A 13438-nucleotide genomic window follows, 5' to 3' on the forward strand; every position below is an offset into this window, starting at 1 on the left:
CCTAACCTGTCTCTCCACTTAGGTGTTTCCACCTTCAAATCCTATAATTCCATTGGTCTGCCCCCAAACATCAAGAGTTGCTCCCTGTCTACTGGATTAAAGAAACTGGCAACCTCAGCATGGCCCTACTCCACATTTCTTGCTTGTTTCTCACTTCTTACCTCAGCCTTATGTTCAGTCAAAAGAATAACTGACATCTCAGTACTATTTCACCTTCCCGTTTATGAGCTCTGTGTTCCATCTGGATATGCCTGCCCATTTTAACTGGTGAAATCCTAACTCTCCTTCAAGGACCATTTCATATATCACCTTGTTTCCTAATTCCCTTAAATATATGTCATCTCTTCCTACTTTGAACACCCAAACAGGTCCATATTATATGACCTGTGTTACTATTTTATTATGTGGAAATGTCTTAAGAACACAAATTGCAACCCACTCAATTTTTAAAGCCCTGTATTTTGAAATGCAGTCCCTGATACATACTATACACTCAGAAGAAGTTTTAGTAAACTGTTCTCTTGCTAAATTCTCATAACCCTTATGAAATAGATATTATTTACATTTACAAGGAAAATGAGTTTGTTAAACAACTTACTTTAGATCAAACAGGTAAGAATTAGGAAAACTGGGATTTGAACCTAGAGCTAAAACTTAGACTGCTTCTTCAGTGTAGGATCTTTATTTGTATTTCTTTACCAAATACTTTTTGAACACCTATTATATGCAATGCACCTTGGTTGGCACTGGGGTTATAGTGGCAACATGACAGACATTCATAAAACTGCCTTTTATGAATCTTATACCTCTTTGTAGAATTAGATGATTGTTAATTATTTGTTGAATTAATTATAATGGAAGGAAAGAGTTTTCACAGTGAAGAAGACCAAAGGGAACTAACCAAAAATTGAAGTATCCTATTATGAGTTTTATCAAAAGGAAGAAGAAAGATTTGTATAAGAGGTAGAAACTTTGTCATACTTTTAGTGTCCCTATAAGTCAAAAGGACCAGATATCTCAGAATTATTAGTTACAGTTTATACAAATGCTTACTAATGTAAATTCAAATAAGGATTATGAAGGTTTTTCCAAAAAAGGCTTTAGACCGAGATCTGGAAACTGTATTCCCAAATTCTGCTTAATTATGTACTCCAATAAAATTATGAGTTCGAAAGCAATAGTTTTATGTTCTTAAAACGACTTATATATGACTCCCAAAATTTATGTGAAAGAATCTTTACTGCTCTTAAAAATTTGTACTTGATGAGAGATCACAAAATTTGGCAAAGACACAGCGTTGAAGGGGAAAATGGGATGTAGGGTGGTCAGGAAATCTAGGTGTCTTCTTCTTGTGTGGGTTTACCCTCACAGCAAAGTACACTTACAAAAGTAGTTTTTGTTTTTTATATTTACTTGTTTTTGGCCGTACTGGGACCTCACTGCCCTGTGCGGGCTTTCTCTCCTTGAGGGGAGCGGGGTCTCCTCGTCATCTCAGTGCAGGGGCTTCTCACTGCGGGGCGCAGAGCTCCAGGGTGCGGGGCCTTCAGCAGTTTCTGCGCGTGCGTCAGTCCCTGCGGCTCGCGGGCTCCAGAGCGCAGGCTCAGGGACTTAGTTGCCCCACAGCATGGGATCCTCCCTGACCAGGGACCGAACCGGTGTCCTATGCAGTGCAAGATGGACTCCCAATCACTGGACCACCAGGGAACCCTATAAAAGCACAGTTTTAAGAGACACTTTCAAAGTAGCAAGTGGCCCGCATTGCCATCTTTAACATAGCTCTTAGTATTAATATTTATTTACATAAGTATGTTAGCCCTCCAACCACCACTTTCCCTTCTTCTTGTTGTCATGGGCCGTGTTTAGGATGAGGAATTATAACAGGAACATTAGTAATAATAGTGAAATCTTATATAGCTCTTTCTATGCGCTAGCCACTTAAAGTGTTTTATATATATTAACTCCTTTAATTCTCATAACATTAGGAAAGCATTAGTAGAATCTGCATTTGACAAATGATGAATCTACAGAAACAAAGAAGTTAAGTAATTGGCTTAGGTTTACACATTTGAAATATGAACTTTGAAATCCATTTGCTCAGCACATGCTTTAAATCCCTCCACTGCTCTATCTTTGGTATTAGCACATATCATGACTGTTGAAGTTTCTGATGATCCATTGTGAAAGACCTTTCATGAGATCTAATTTTACTTACCTGTTTATTTCTCATTCACAATTCCCAGATGTATTCAAATTTAAATCTTCTCACTTTGGGTAATTTTCTCTCTCTCTTTGTCTTGCATACACACACACACACACACACTTTTTTTTTTTTTTTTTATTCTATTCATTTATTCATTCAATTTCTATGAAGTAAACTGTATTAGACTCAGTGATATAATGGTAGGCAAAGGTAGATTCCAATGAGGAAAAATCTGAAAGATGGCAGATATTTAGCAAATAATCACACAACATGTGTAATTGTAAACTGAAGTAAATATGGGAAAAATGTTTAAAATGCTCTAAAGATATATAACATAGGGATCATATCTTCTCTGGGAAGTTAGACAAGGCTTCCCTGAGGGAATGAAATATGATCTGAAGAAGAAAGAATAATTAAGAGTTAAGACATAATTAGACCCTTAGTAGAAAACATAGGGAAAAAGGTAGGCAATAATTCTTAGATAAAAGACAAAAATGGTAATTGATTAAAAAAAATGATAAAGTGGATATCATCAACATTTAAAATATTTGCTTTTTTGAAATCCTGTTGAGAAAAAAGTAAACCACAGACTAAGAAAAATATTTGAAATATATATCAGAATATTGTACACACATACATGTATATATGTACATACATATATCAACATATTGTACACGCTCAGTCATGTCTGACTCTTTGTGACTCCATGAACTGTAGCCTGCCAGGCTCCTCTGTCTGTGGAATCTTCCAGGCAAGAATACCGGAATGGGTTGTTCTCTTCTCCAAGGGATCCTCCCGACCAAGGGACCGAACCCACATATCCCGCATTGGCAGGCAGATTCTCTACCATTCAGCCACCTGGGAAGCCCAGAATATGTTAACAATTCTCAAATGTGGAAAATGAGAAAATAACTTAATTTTTAAAGTAGGCAAAGTATTTGAAGAGTCACTTCACCACAAAGGGTCTTTAAGTGGCAAATGAGCATATTATAGGCACACACACTTAATTTCAAGGATTTTTTTTTTTTTTTAACTAGTTAATTGCAAGCGATAACTGGTCACTTAGTTTTTCACAGGTACTGTGATTATCACTCCTACTTAAGGTCAGGAAATAGTCTAGGAGGAGCTACTCCGCTAAGCCAGGGGCCAACACTCAAGTTTCAGTTTGTTTTTGTTTTTTAACATATTAGCCACACTTTGCTGCATGTGGGATTTTAGCTCTCCAACCAGGAATAGAACCTGTGCTGCCTGCCATGGAAGTGCAGAGTCTTAACTGCTGGACCACCAGGGGAAGTCCCTCAAGGTCAAATTTAAGTAAGAAAACATACACAAACGGGTCCTTCCAGATAACATGGTAAGGGTTTAGTGTGAGGTACACAAAGGGTTCCCTGAGAAAACAGATAGGGCCCAGAGTTGGGGTGCAGGGTGTTTTGAGTAAAGGGAGGCAGTGGTTTGAAGGAAGACTGTTGGAGGCACTAGACTCCAGACCGTGAGCATGAGAACGGAGGGGCGTAGATGCAGGAGCAGGACATTTAACTGGGCAACAATCGTGAAGCACTGCAGGATATGAGACATGTCAAAGGTGAGGAAGTCAGAAACAGATTGGTGGATCTCAGATTTCTACTGGGGGCATCTCATGTAAGCTAAAGTTCTCGATGTTCCTCTTTTTTTGTTGTTGTTGTTGCTATTTTACTTCAGTAGCAAAACTTAGAATTCTGCTTCTTGTTTCTAACACTTTGTAGACAGAAATCAATAGCTGGAGCCTCTCTTGAAGTGGAGCAAAGGTCTCTGCAGGAGAAGGTGCCACAGTTAAAGACTTCTATCCACCAAACCTGCTTGCACTGTTTAATGGTGATTTTGTTGTTTTATTGACGGTTTCCCCATTCTTCTCTTTAGGCCTTTCCCGAGCTTTGTAGAATCAGTTGAGGAGTAAGTATGCATGGAACATGCTAAGTCACTTCAGTTGTGGCCAACTCTTTGTGACCCTATGGACTGCAACCTGCCAGGCTCCTCTGTCATGGGATTCTCCAGGCAAGAATACTAGAGTGGGTTGCCATGCCCTCCTCCAGGGGTTCTTCCCAACCCGGGATCGAACCTGGGTCTTCTGCTTGGCAGGCGGATTCTTTACCACTAGCGCCACCTGGGAAGCCCAGATAAGTATGAGATATATTCAAATACGTATTTTTTTCTTTTAAAGGAATTTACGTGTATCTCAGGGGGAAAAGATTGCTCAGACAACAGAGAAACAGCTTATCTATAATGAGGAGTAAGCATACATTCCTGAGATTCTTGGCTAGGGTGACTGGTTCCCAAAAAGTCAATTAAAGACCAAAAAAAGAAAAAATAAATAAATAAATAAAACAAGGAGGAAAGAAAAAGAGCACATTTTGACCCAAGTAGGAGCACTACTTTTTCTCCTTCAATAACAAAACTAGGCCTGGTCTTAGGTGATAAGAGCAGAGGGAGCCATTTACTATGAAAGTTGTATCCAGCTGAGTTGTCAAGCCTCCAATATCTTCCTTCTGTTCAACTTCACTCTCCCAGTCCCAGCCTGTCCCTTCAGCTTTGTATTTCCTCCCAGTTGAGGGAGGAAATAGTAATGGTGGGGGAAAAAACAAGGCAAATGCAAAAGACAGTAAAGAAGGAGAGTAACCCAGGAGAGCTCTGCTCAGCTTTCCTGGGCAACTCCACTGAAAGAGAAGCCAAAGGACAATTGCCCAGACCTGCGAATATAGGCAACCTTTTAACACAAAATTGCTGTGGCTTGTAGGTAACAGTGGCCCCCAAAATGTATACCACCCTTACTATAGCTGCTACAAATTGCAATGAATTTGTAACAAGTAACAAAGCCTAAACTAGGAGTAGCTTCAACAAGATGAACATTTCTTTTTTTTTAACCCCTTGGGTAAAGGAAACTGGAAATAGGTTGTCTAGGATTAACAGGGAAGCACAGGATACTTTCAGGGACCCTTCTGTCTCTCTGCTTCACCATCCTCAGCATGTTTTCCATCCTCAGGGTCACCTTCGGGGCCAAGATGGCAACTGGATCTCCACTCTTCATATCTGTGTTTCAGTCCTTCTAGGAGAAGCAGAATAAAAATAAAAGGGCAAAAAAAGGACCCATCCCAGCTTAGTCAACTCCTTTTCACTGCTTATGTCTTAATGGCCAAAAGTGCAAGGCCATGTCTAGGAACAAGTGAATTGGGGAATGTAATCTTTATTTGCAGCATTAATGTGCCCAATTCAAGACTGAAGAAAGGCCCCTGCCTCTGAATCTTCCGTATTGTTCCCATTCTGGGTGAGTACCCAATCCAGTTGCTAATCACTTAACACAAAAACAGGGGACAATTTTACTATCAAGATTTTAAGGGCATAAGAAGAGACACAAACCTAAAATCAAAGATCTGTTGTTTTTAAACATTACCTTGAAACGTCCATGGAATTCTCATTAACACCTAGACTTAACTTTCAGCTAAATCTACCAAAAATATATAATGTTATGAAAGGTTGAACATAAAAAAGCAATCTGGGAAACTAGCAAAGAGGGCTCTCTTTTCAGAATAAAGGATCTCAAGAATTCCCTGGTGGTCCAGTGGTTAGGAATCTGTGCTTTCACTGCCAAGAGTGCAGGTTCAGTCCCTGGTTGGGGAACTGAGATCCCACAAGCCAAGCAGCGTGGCAAAACATAAGTGAAAAATAAAAAAAGAATAAAGGGCCTCCCTAACTTTGTTCATTGCTCTGTTCCCAACACCTGTAACAATGAATGAATAGTTAACAGCAACTTTCAGTCTGTTATTTTGATTTCCCTGCTTTTTCTTCTGCATTGTTTAATACCTAATAATCCTAACAGTGATCTCCAGGCTTTTTTTTACCACAGTGGCTGCATCTTACTCTGAAATTATTTAGGCCTGTGAGTCCTGCCTCCCTTAGAAAATTTCCAGTTCTTTCCACATTTGTTTCAGCTGGACTGAACTGAAGGTATAGTTGCTGATGCTCGGTGCAGGGGCAGGGGGCAGGGATCAATGAGCACCAACAGGTCCTCTAACCTTGTCTCATTCCCCTTTCTTGTCTCATTCCATCTTACTGCTTTCCTTCAAACTTGCGTTTTTCCAGGCTTTGAATAATTTGTGCTTCTTGAATGACAGTATGTTATGAGATGTTCTTGATAAAACCTCCCCAGGTGGGTCCAAACATCCCTAAAGCTAATTTTTTCCTTCTCCTGGAGAATGAGTGGAGTTAGCAAATTAACCTCTGTTCTTAAGAAAGGTATTGCCAAGTTCTCTCTGCTTCTTCTAGAAAGCTGGGCAGTTCATCTTCCCCAAGGGAGAACAAAAAACGTAAAACAGGTGGGATCACTCTGCTCAGTGACTCTATTCACAACTCCCACTTGCCTGTTCTTTGAAATACATGTTTAGGAAGAAATTTGACCCGTGTATACCAAGGAAGGGGCTTCCCTGGTGGTTCAGAGGGTAAAGCATCTGTCTGCAATGCAGGAGATCCGGGTTCCATCCCTGGGTTGGGAAGATCCCCTGGAGGAGGAAATGGCAACCCACTCTGGTACTCTTGCCTGGAAAATCCCATGATGGAGAAGCCTGGTAGACTACAGTCCATGCAGTCGCAAAGAGTCGAACACGACTGAGCTACTTCACTTTTTCACACCAAGGAAAATTAAGATCATTACAGTCGATGTCACCAATGGGCTAATAATTTTTGCCCTTGAGAAGGTAATGAAAGCAGTTGGAATGGACCCTTGCCCAATCCTTGATTGAAATAGAAACAGTTGCCCTGGAAGTCCTTCAGGAGCTTGGTTACAGGTTGTGGACAAAGCCTTATGTCTCTATTTTATTCCTCAAATGGGGAGACATCTTTATTTTGTAATCTAGGACGGGTTGGACCTCCAGATAATCTCAAATTTGGTAAAAAGCTCAAAGCCCAACTTGTAATTATCTGGCCATTGCATGATATTGGATTTAACAGAGAATCAAGTAACAGTGAAACTGTTTGGTCTCTGTCTTTAGGTACCCTTCTCATTTCATTTCAGTAAAAAGAAAAAGTGTAGTCAGGTACAGAGAAGGGAGGCCTTAGATATAACAGAAGCATATCTTTCCACTCTCCTCTGCATCAGCATGAGACGGCCACTGCTCTCTGATATCCTGTTCTTTTCAAGCAGGTCTGACTGAGTGTAAAAACTTCAACCTGCTTTTTTCAGTTGATCCTATTCTTCCTTCATGTAGAGTAGGACCATCTTGATTTGGGTTCCCCCAAAGGCAAAGACTGGGTCAAAAACTTTAGAGCAATACCTTATTGGGGGATGACTCTAGGAGGTCAGAATAAGTATGCAAAGAATAACAGGGAAGAGGGAAAGGCCAGTATCCAGCTAGCCACCACGGTGGGCAGTGGGACTCAGTGCTGTGGGGGACCCCCTGGAGAAGGCGCCTTCAAAGGATGGCGGATCAGGGGAGGTGGGGAGGGGGGATCACTTATCCCTCCCTGTTTGGTTGAAAAATGCCCTCTGGGGCACACCAGCTGCATGTATGCAAGACACATCCTGAGGCTTTGGACAAAGCCTTGAGGCAAACAAGTTGAAAGACTGGATAGTACATGTTTAAAGGAGGAAGCCTTCAGTCTGCCAGGAGCTGCCGCTGATGATGACACAGGAGCAGGAGATGTGGCAAGAGGTGTGTGTGCTGTGAGCTCAGTCATGTCCGACCCACCAGGCTCCTCTGTCCACGGGGTTCTCCAGGCAAGAATGGGTTGTAAGAGGTATCTTCGTCTGCTTCGAGGACTGCATCATGGGTGGCCATTCCAGCCTTTTCATTCCTTTTATATTCCTACTGAGCCTCTTTTGACTACAGGTCCTGAATTCTTTCAGAAGCTAGTCCTGTTCCCCCGAAACTGTTATAATTCCTTCCCAATGCCTGGCCCATGGTATTCCATTCACAAACCACATTCTGAAGGCCTTTTATTGCCTCTCTTGGCTTGTCCTTGGCCTCTGAGTAGACCTGCTCCCTGCAACTGGTGGATGTCCACATTTTGAAACTTGCAAGTACTCTAGTGGAAAAGTGATCAATACGTATTTATTGACAATTCTAAAAAATAGTGAAACTCTGACTTTGGTAATAAGTACTGCTAAGCAGGAACTTACCCTGTCAAGTGAAATCAGCAGACATTTCCTGCCCTTGGTATTTCATAGAAAGGACAAGAGGGCTGATGGACAGTTAAGGAGGAATTCAAGAAGCTTCTACATCCCACTGGATGTACATCCAATATGTAAAATCTTGTCTTTGCTGGAGAGAAGAAGCATATTATTTGTGGGAGTTATTTTCTGAAATCAGTGCAAAACCAGAACTCCTGCAGAATCTTAAGGCTTTTTCATTTTTTAAAAACCGCGTGAGGTGGAGGAAATGTCAGAGTCAAAAATATCTGAAATCTCCTTGTATTTCTTAAAACATAGGGTGCATATTTTGTTTTTACAGATTTGACAGAAATTCTTCTGCACACTAGATTGGAAATAGTCTGTTGAAATTGTCTGTCTGTAAACAGGTAAGCATTTCAAACTTTCACCAGTAAAATTTAACTATGAAGTCCTAAAATGCATGGGATCTAGTGAGTGAATGGTGATCTACTCCTGTTTGTTTAGAGAGGCTGTACTCCATGTCTGCGTTACCCTTCTGGTTGCCGTTAGATTTGAGATGTGCAGCTTGTAATGAGCATTAGATCATTATTTGTGATATATTTTGCAAATGTTTTCTTCCAGTTTGTCTTTTGACTTTGCTTATAGTCATTTTTGCCATGCAGAAGTTTTGGGTTTTGTTTTTGTTCATATTAATGTAGTCTTTTATTGTATCTAGATTTTGAATTATAATTCAAAAACTTTCACCTACACCCAGGTCATAAGGAATCCATCTGTGTTTTCTGTTAGTGCTTGTTGGGTTTTGCTCTTTACATTAAGATCTCTGATCCCTTTGGAGTCTATTCTTGTATGTGGTGTGAGGTGTAGATCCAGTTTTGTCTTTGACCAAGCGGCTGTATATTGGTTTTCTTATCACCGAACACTGTATTCTCTGCCATCACATCTATAACTCCCTCTTAGGCTGAGTCACTTCTGCCTCCATTGAATCACTCTGGGGTTTTTTGTTTGGTTCCAAAGGGTACTGTTTTCTGAAATTGTTTGCAGATTCTGGAGTGTACCTTCTCTGGAACCCTAGTTGCTTCATGAAAAGAATATTGTGTTTACAAAGCACTTTTCTGATGGCCCAGCCCTGCTCAGGGATTGTGAAAATTTTAAATAAAGTAGATGACATGGTTCCCATGATTAAGGAGTACATGTGGAGTGATTAGAAAACAATTAAAGGCTTCCTAGAACTAGTAAAATTACATTTTGGCTTACTGCCTCAATACTAGGAAGTACTTTCTCTGCACCAGGGTGAGTTAAAAAAAACATTGAGATGTAGCTGATTTATAACCTTCTATTAGTTTCAACATAGTGATTCACAATTTATAAAGATGATACTTCATTTATAGTTATTATGAAATATTGGCTATATTCCCTGTGCTGTACAGAACACTCTTCTACCTTATTTACTTTTAACATGGTAGTTTTTCCCTCTTAATCCCCAACCCCTTTCTTGTCCCTCCCAACTTCCCTCTCCCCACCGGTAACCACTAGTTTGTTTTCTACATCTGTGAGTCTGTTTCTTTTTTGTTATATTCATTAGTTTTATCTTTCTAGACTCCACATGTAAGTGATAACATACAGAATTGGTCTTTCTCTGACTTATTTCACTAAGCATGATACCCTCCATGCTGTTGTTTCAGCTCCATCCATGTTCTTGCAAGTGGCAAAATTTCATTCTTCTTACAGCTGAGTAATGTCCCATTGTGTATATATATACACATGTATATATATGTCACATCTTTATCCATTCATCTGTTGATGGACACTTCGGTTGCTTGTGGCTTGGTTATTGTAAATAATACTGCTTTGAACTTCGGGGTGCGTGTATCTTTTCAAATTAGTGTTTTTATTTTCTGTGGAGATATATATATATATATATATATATATATATATATATATATATGGTGATTAGTCTTTTTGGATGAGTTGCTTTTGAATTATGCATTTCACCTGCAGGTAATGGGGAACCTAACTCACAGAGGTTTAAACATTTCCCCCCACCCTCACATCAAGAAATGTGAAGGTAGGTGGTTACTAGCATTGGTCCCGTAGCTTAACACTGCCAGGGACAGCACCTCTACAATTCTGTTGGTCTTTGACACGTCTTTCAGCTCTTTGCTGAAATAATGCAATAACCTCTCCTAACCTGTCTCTCCACTTAGGTGTTTCCACCTTCAAATCCTATAATTCCATTGGTCTGCCCCCAAACATCAAGAGTTGCTCCCTGTCTACTGGATTAAAGAAACTGGCAACCTCAGCATGGCCCTACTCCACATTTCTTGCTTGTTTCTCACTTCTTACCTCAGCCTTATGTTCAGTCAAAAGAATAACTGACATCTCAGTACTATTTCACCTTCCCGTTTATGAGCTCTGTGTTCCATCTGGATATGCCTGCCCATTTTAACTGGTGAAATCCTAACTCTCGGGCTGCAGGCCCGTCCCTGCGGAGCCGCTGGTCCGGCGGGCGGGGATGTGACCGCAGTCCCAAAAAAAAAAAAAAAAAAATCCTAACTCTCCTTCAAGGACCATTTCATATATCACCTTGTTTCCTAATTCCCTTAAATATATGTCATCTCTTCCTACTTTGAACACCCAAACAGGTCCATATTATATGACCTGTGTTACTATTTTATTATGTGGAAATGTCTTAAGAACACAAATTGCAACCCACTCAATTTTTAAAGCCCTGTATTTTGAAATGCAGTCCCTGATACATACTATACACTCAGAAGAAGTTTTAGTAAACTGTTCTCTTGCTAAATTCTCATAACCCTTATGAAATAGATATTATTTACATTTACAAGGAAAATGAGTTTGTTAAACAACTTACTTTAGATCAAACAGGTAAGAATTAGGAAAACTGGGATTTGAACCTAGAGCTAAAACTTAGACTGCTTCTTCAGTGTAGGATCTTTATTTGTATTTCTTTACCAAATACTTTTTGAACACCTATTATATGCAATGCACCTTGGTTGGCACTGGGGTTATAGTGGCAACATGACAGACATTCATAAAACTGCCTTTTATGAATCTTATACCTCTTCGTAGAATTAGATGATTGTTAATTATTTGTTGAATTAATTATAATGGAAGGAAAGAGTTTTCACAGTGAAGAAGACCAAAGGGAACTAACCAAAAATTGAAGTATCCTATTATGAGTTTTATCAAAAGGAAGAAGAAAGATTTGTATAAGAGGTAGAAACTTTGTCATACTTTTAGTGTCCCTATAAGTCAAAAGGACCAGATATCTCAGAATTATTAGTTACAGTTTATACAAATGCTTACTAATGTAAATTCAAATAAGGATTATGAAGGTTTTTCCAAAAAAGGCTTTAGACCAAGATCTGGAAACTGTATTCCCAAATTCTGCTTAATTATGTACTCCAATAAAATTATGAGTTCGAAAGCAATAGTTTTATGTTCTTAAAACGACTTATATATGACTCCCAAAATTTATGTGAAAGAATCTTTACTGCTCTTAAAAATTTGTACTTGATGAGAGATCACAAAATTTGGCAAAGACACAGCGTTGAAGGGGAAAATGGGATGTAGGGTGGTCAGGAAATCTAGGTGTCTTCTTCTTGTGTGGGTTTACCCTCACAGCAAAGTACACTTACAAAAGTAGTTTTTGTTTTTGTTTTTTATATTTACTTGTGTTTGGCCGTACTGGGACCTCACTGCCCTGTGCGGGCTTTCTCTCCTTGAGGGGAGCGGGGTCTCCTCGTCATCTCAGTGCAGGGGCTTCTCACTGCGGGGCGCAGAGCTCCAGGGTGCGGGGCCTTCAGCAGTTTCTGCGCGTGCGTCAGTCCCTGCGGCTCGCGGGCTCCAGAGCGCAGGCTCAGGGACTTAGTTGCCCCACAGCATGGGATCCTCCCTGACCAGGGACCGAACCGGTGTCCTATGCAGTGCAAGATGGACTCCCAATCACTGGACCACCAGGGAACCCTATAAAAGCACAGTTTTAAGAGACACTTTCAAAGTAGCAAGTGGCCCGCATTGCCATCTTTAACATAGCTCTTAGTATTAATATTTATTTACATAAGTATGTTAGCCCTCCAACCACCACTTTCCCTTCTTCTTGTTGTCATGGGCCGTGCTTAGGATGAGGAATTATAACAGGAACATTAGTAATAATAGTGAAATCTTATATAGCTCTTTCTACGCGCTAGCCACTTAAAGTGTTTCATATATATTAACTCCTTTAATTCTCATAACATTAGGAAAGCATTAGTAGAATCTGCATTTGACAAATGATGAATCTACAGAAACAAAGAAGTTAAGTAATTGGCTTAGGTTTACACATTTGAAATATGAACTTTGAAATCCATTTGCTCAGCACATGCTTTAAATCCCTCCACTGCTCTATCTTTGGTATTAGCACATATCATGACTGTTGAAGTTTCTGATGATCCATTGTGAAAGACCTTTCATGAGATCTAATTTTACTTACCTGTTTATTTCTCATTCACAATTCCCAGATGTATTCAAATTTAAATCTTCTCACTTTGGGTAATTTTCTCTCTCTCTTTGTCTTGCATACACACACACACACACACACACTTTTTTTTTTTTTTTTTTTTTATTCTATTCATTTATTCATTCAATTTCTATGAAGTAAACTGTATTAGACTCAGTGATATAATGGTAGGCAAAGGTAGATTCCAATGAGGAAAAATCTGAAAGATGGCAGATATTTAGCAAATAATCACACAACATGTGTAATTGTAAACTGAAGTAAATATGGGAAAAATGTTTAAAATGCTCTAAAGATATATAACATAGGGATCATATCTTCTCTGGGAAGTTAGACAAGGCTTCCCTGAGGGAATGAAATATGATCTGAAGAAGAAAGAATAATTAAGAGTTAAGACATAATTAGACCCTTAGTAGAAAACATAGGGAAAAAGGTAGGCAATAATTCTTAGATAAAAGACAAAAATGGTAATTGATTAAAAAAAATGATAAAGTGGATATCATCAACATTTAAAATATTTGCTTTTTTGAAATCCTGTTGAGAAAAAAGTAAACCACAGACTAAGAAAAATATTTGAAATATATAT

This window comes from Cervus elaphus, chromosome 12, assembly GCF_910594005.1.
Source record: "Cervus elaphus chromosome 12, mCerEla1.1, whole genome shotgun sequence".
NCBI classification, from domain to species: Eukaryota; Metazoa; Chordata; class Mammalia; order Artiodactyla; family Cervidae; genus Cervus; species Cervus elaphus.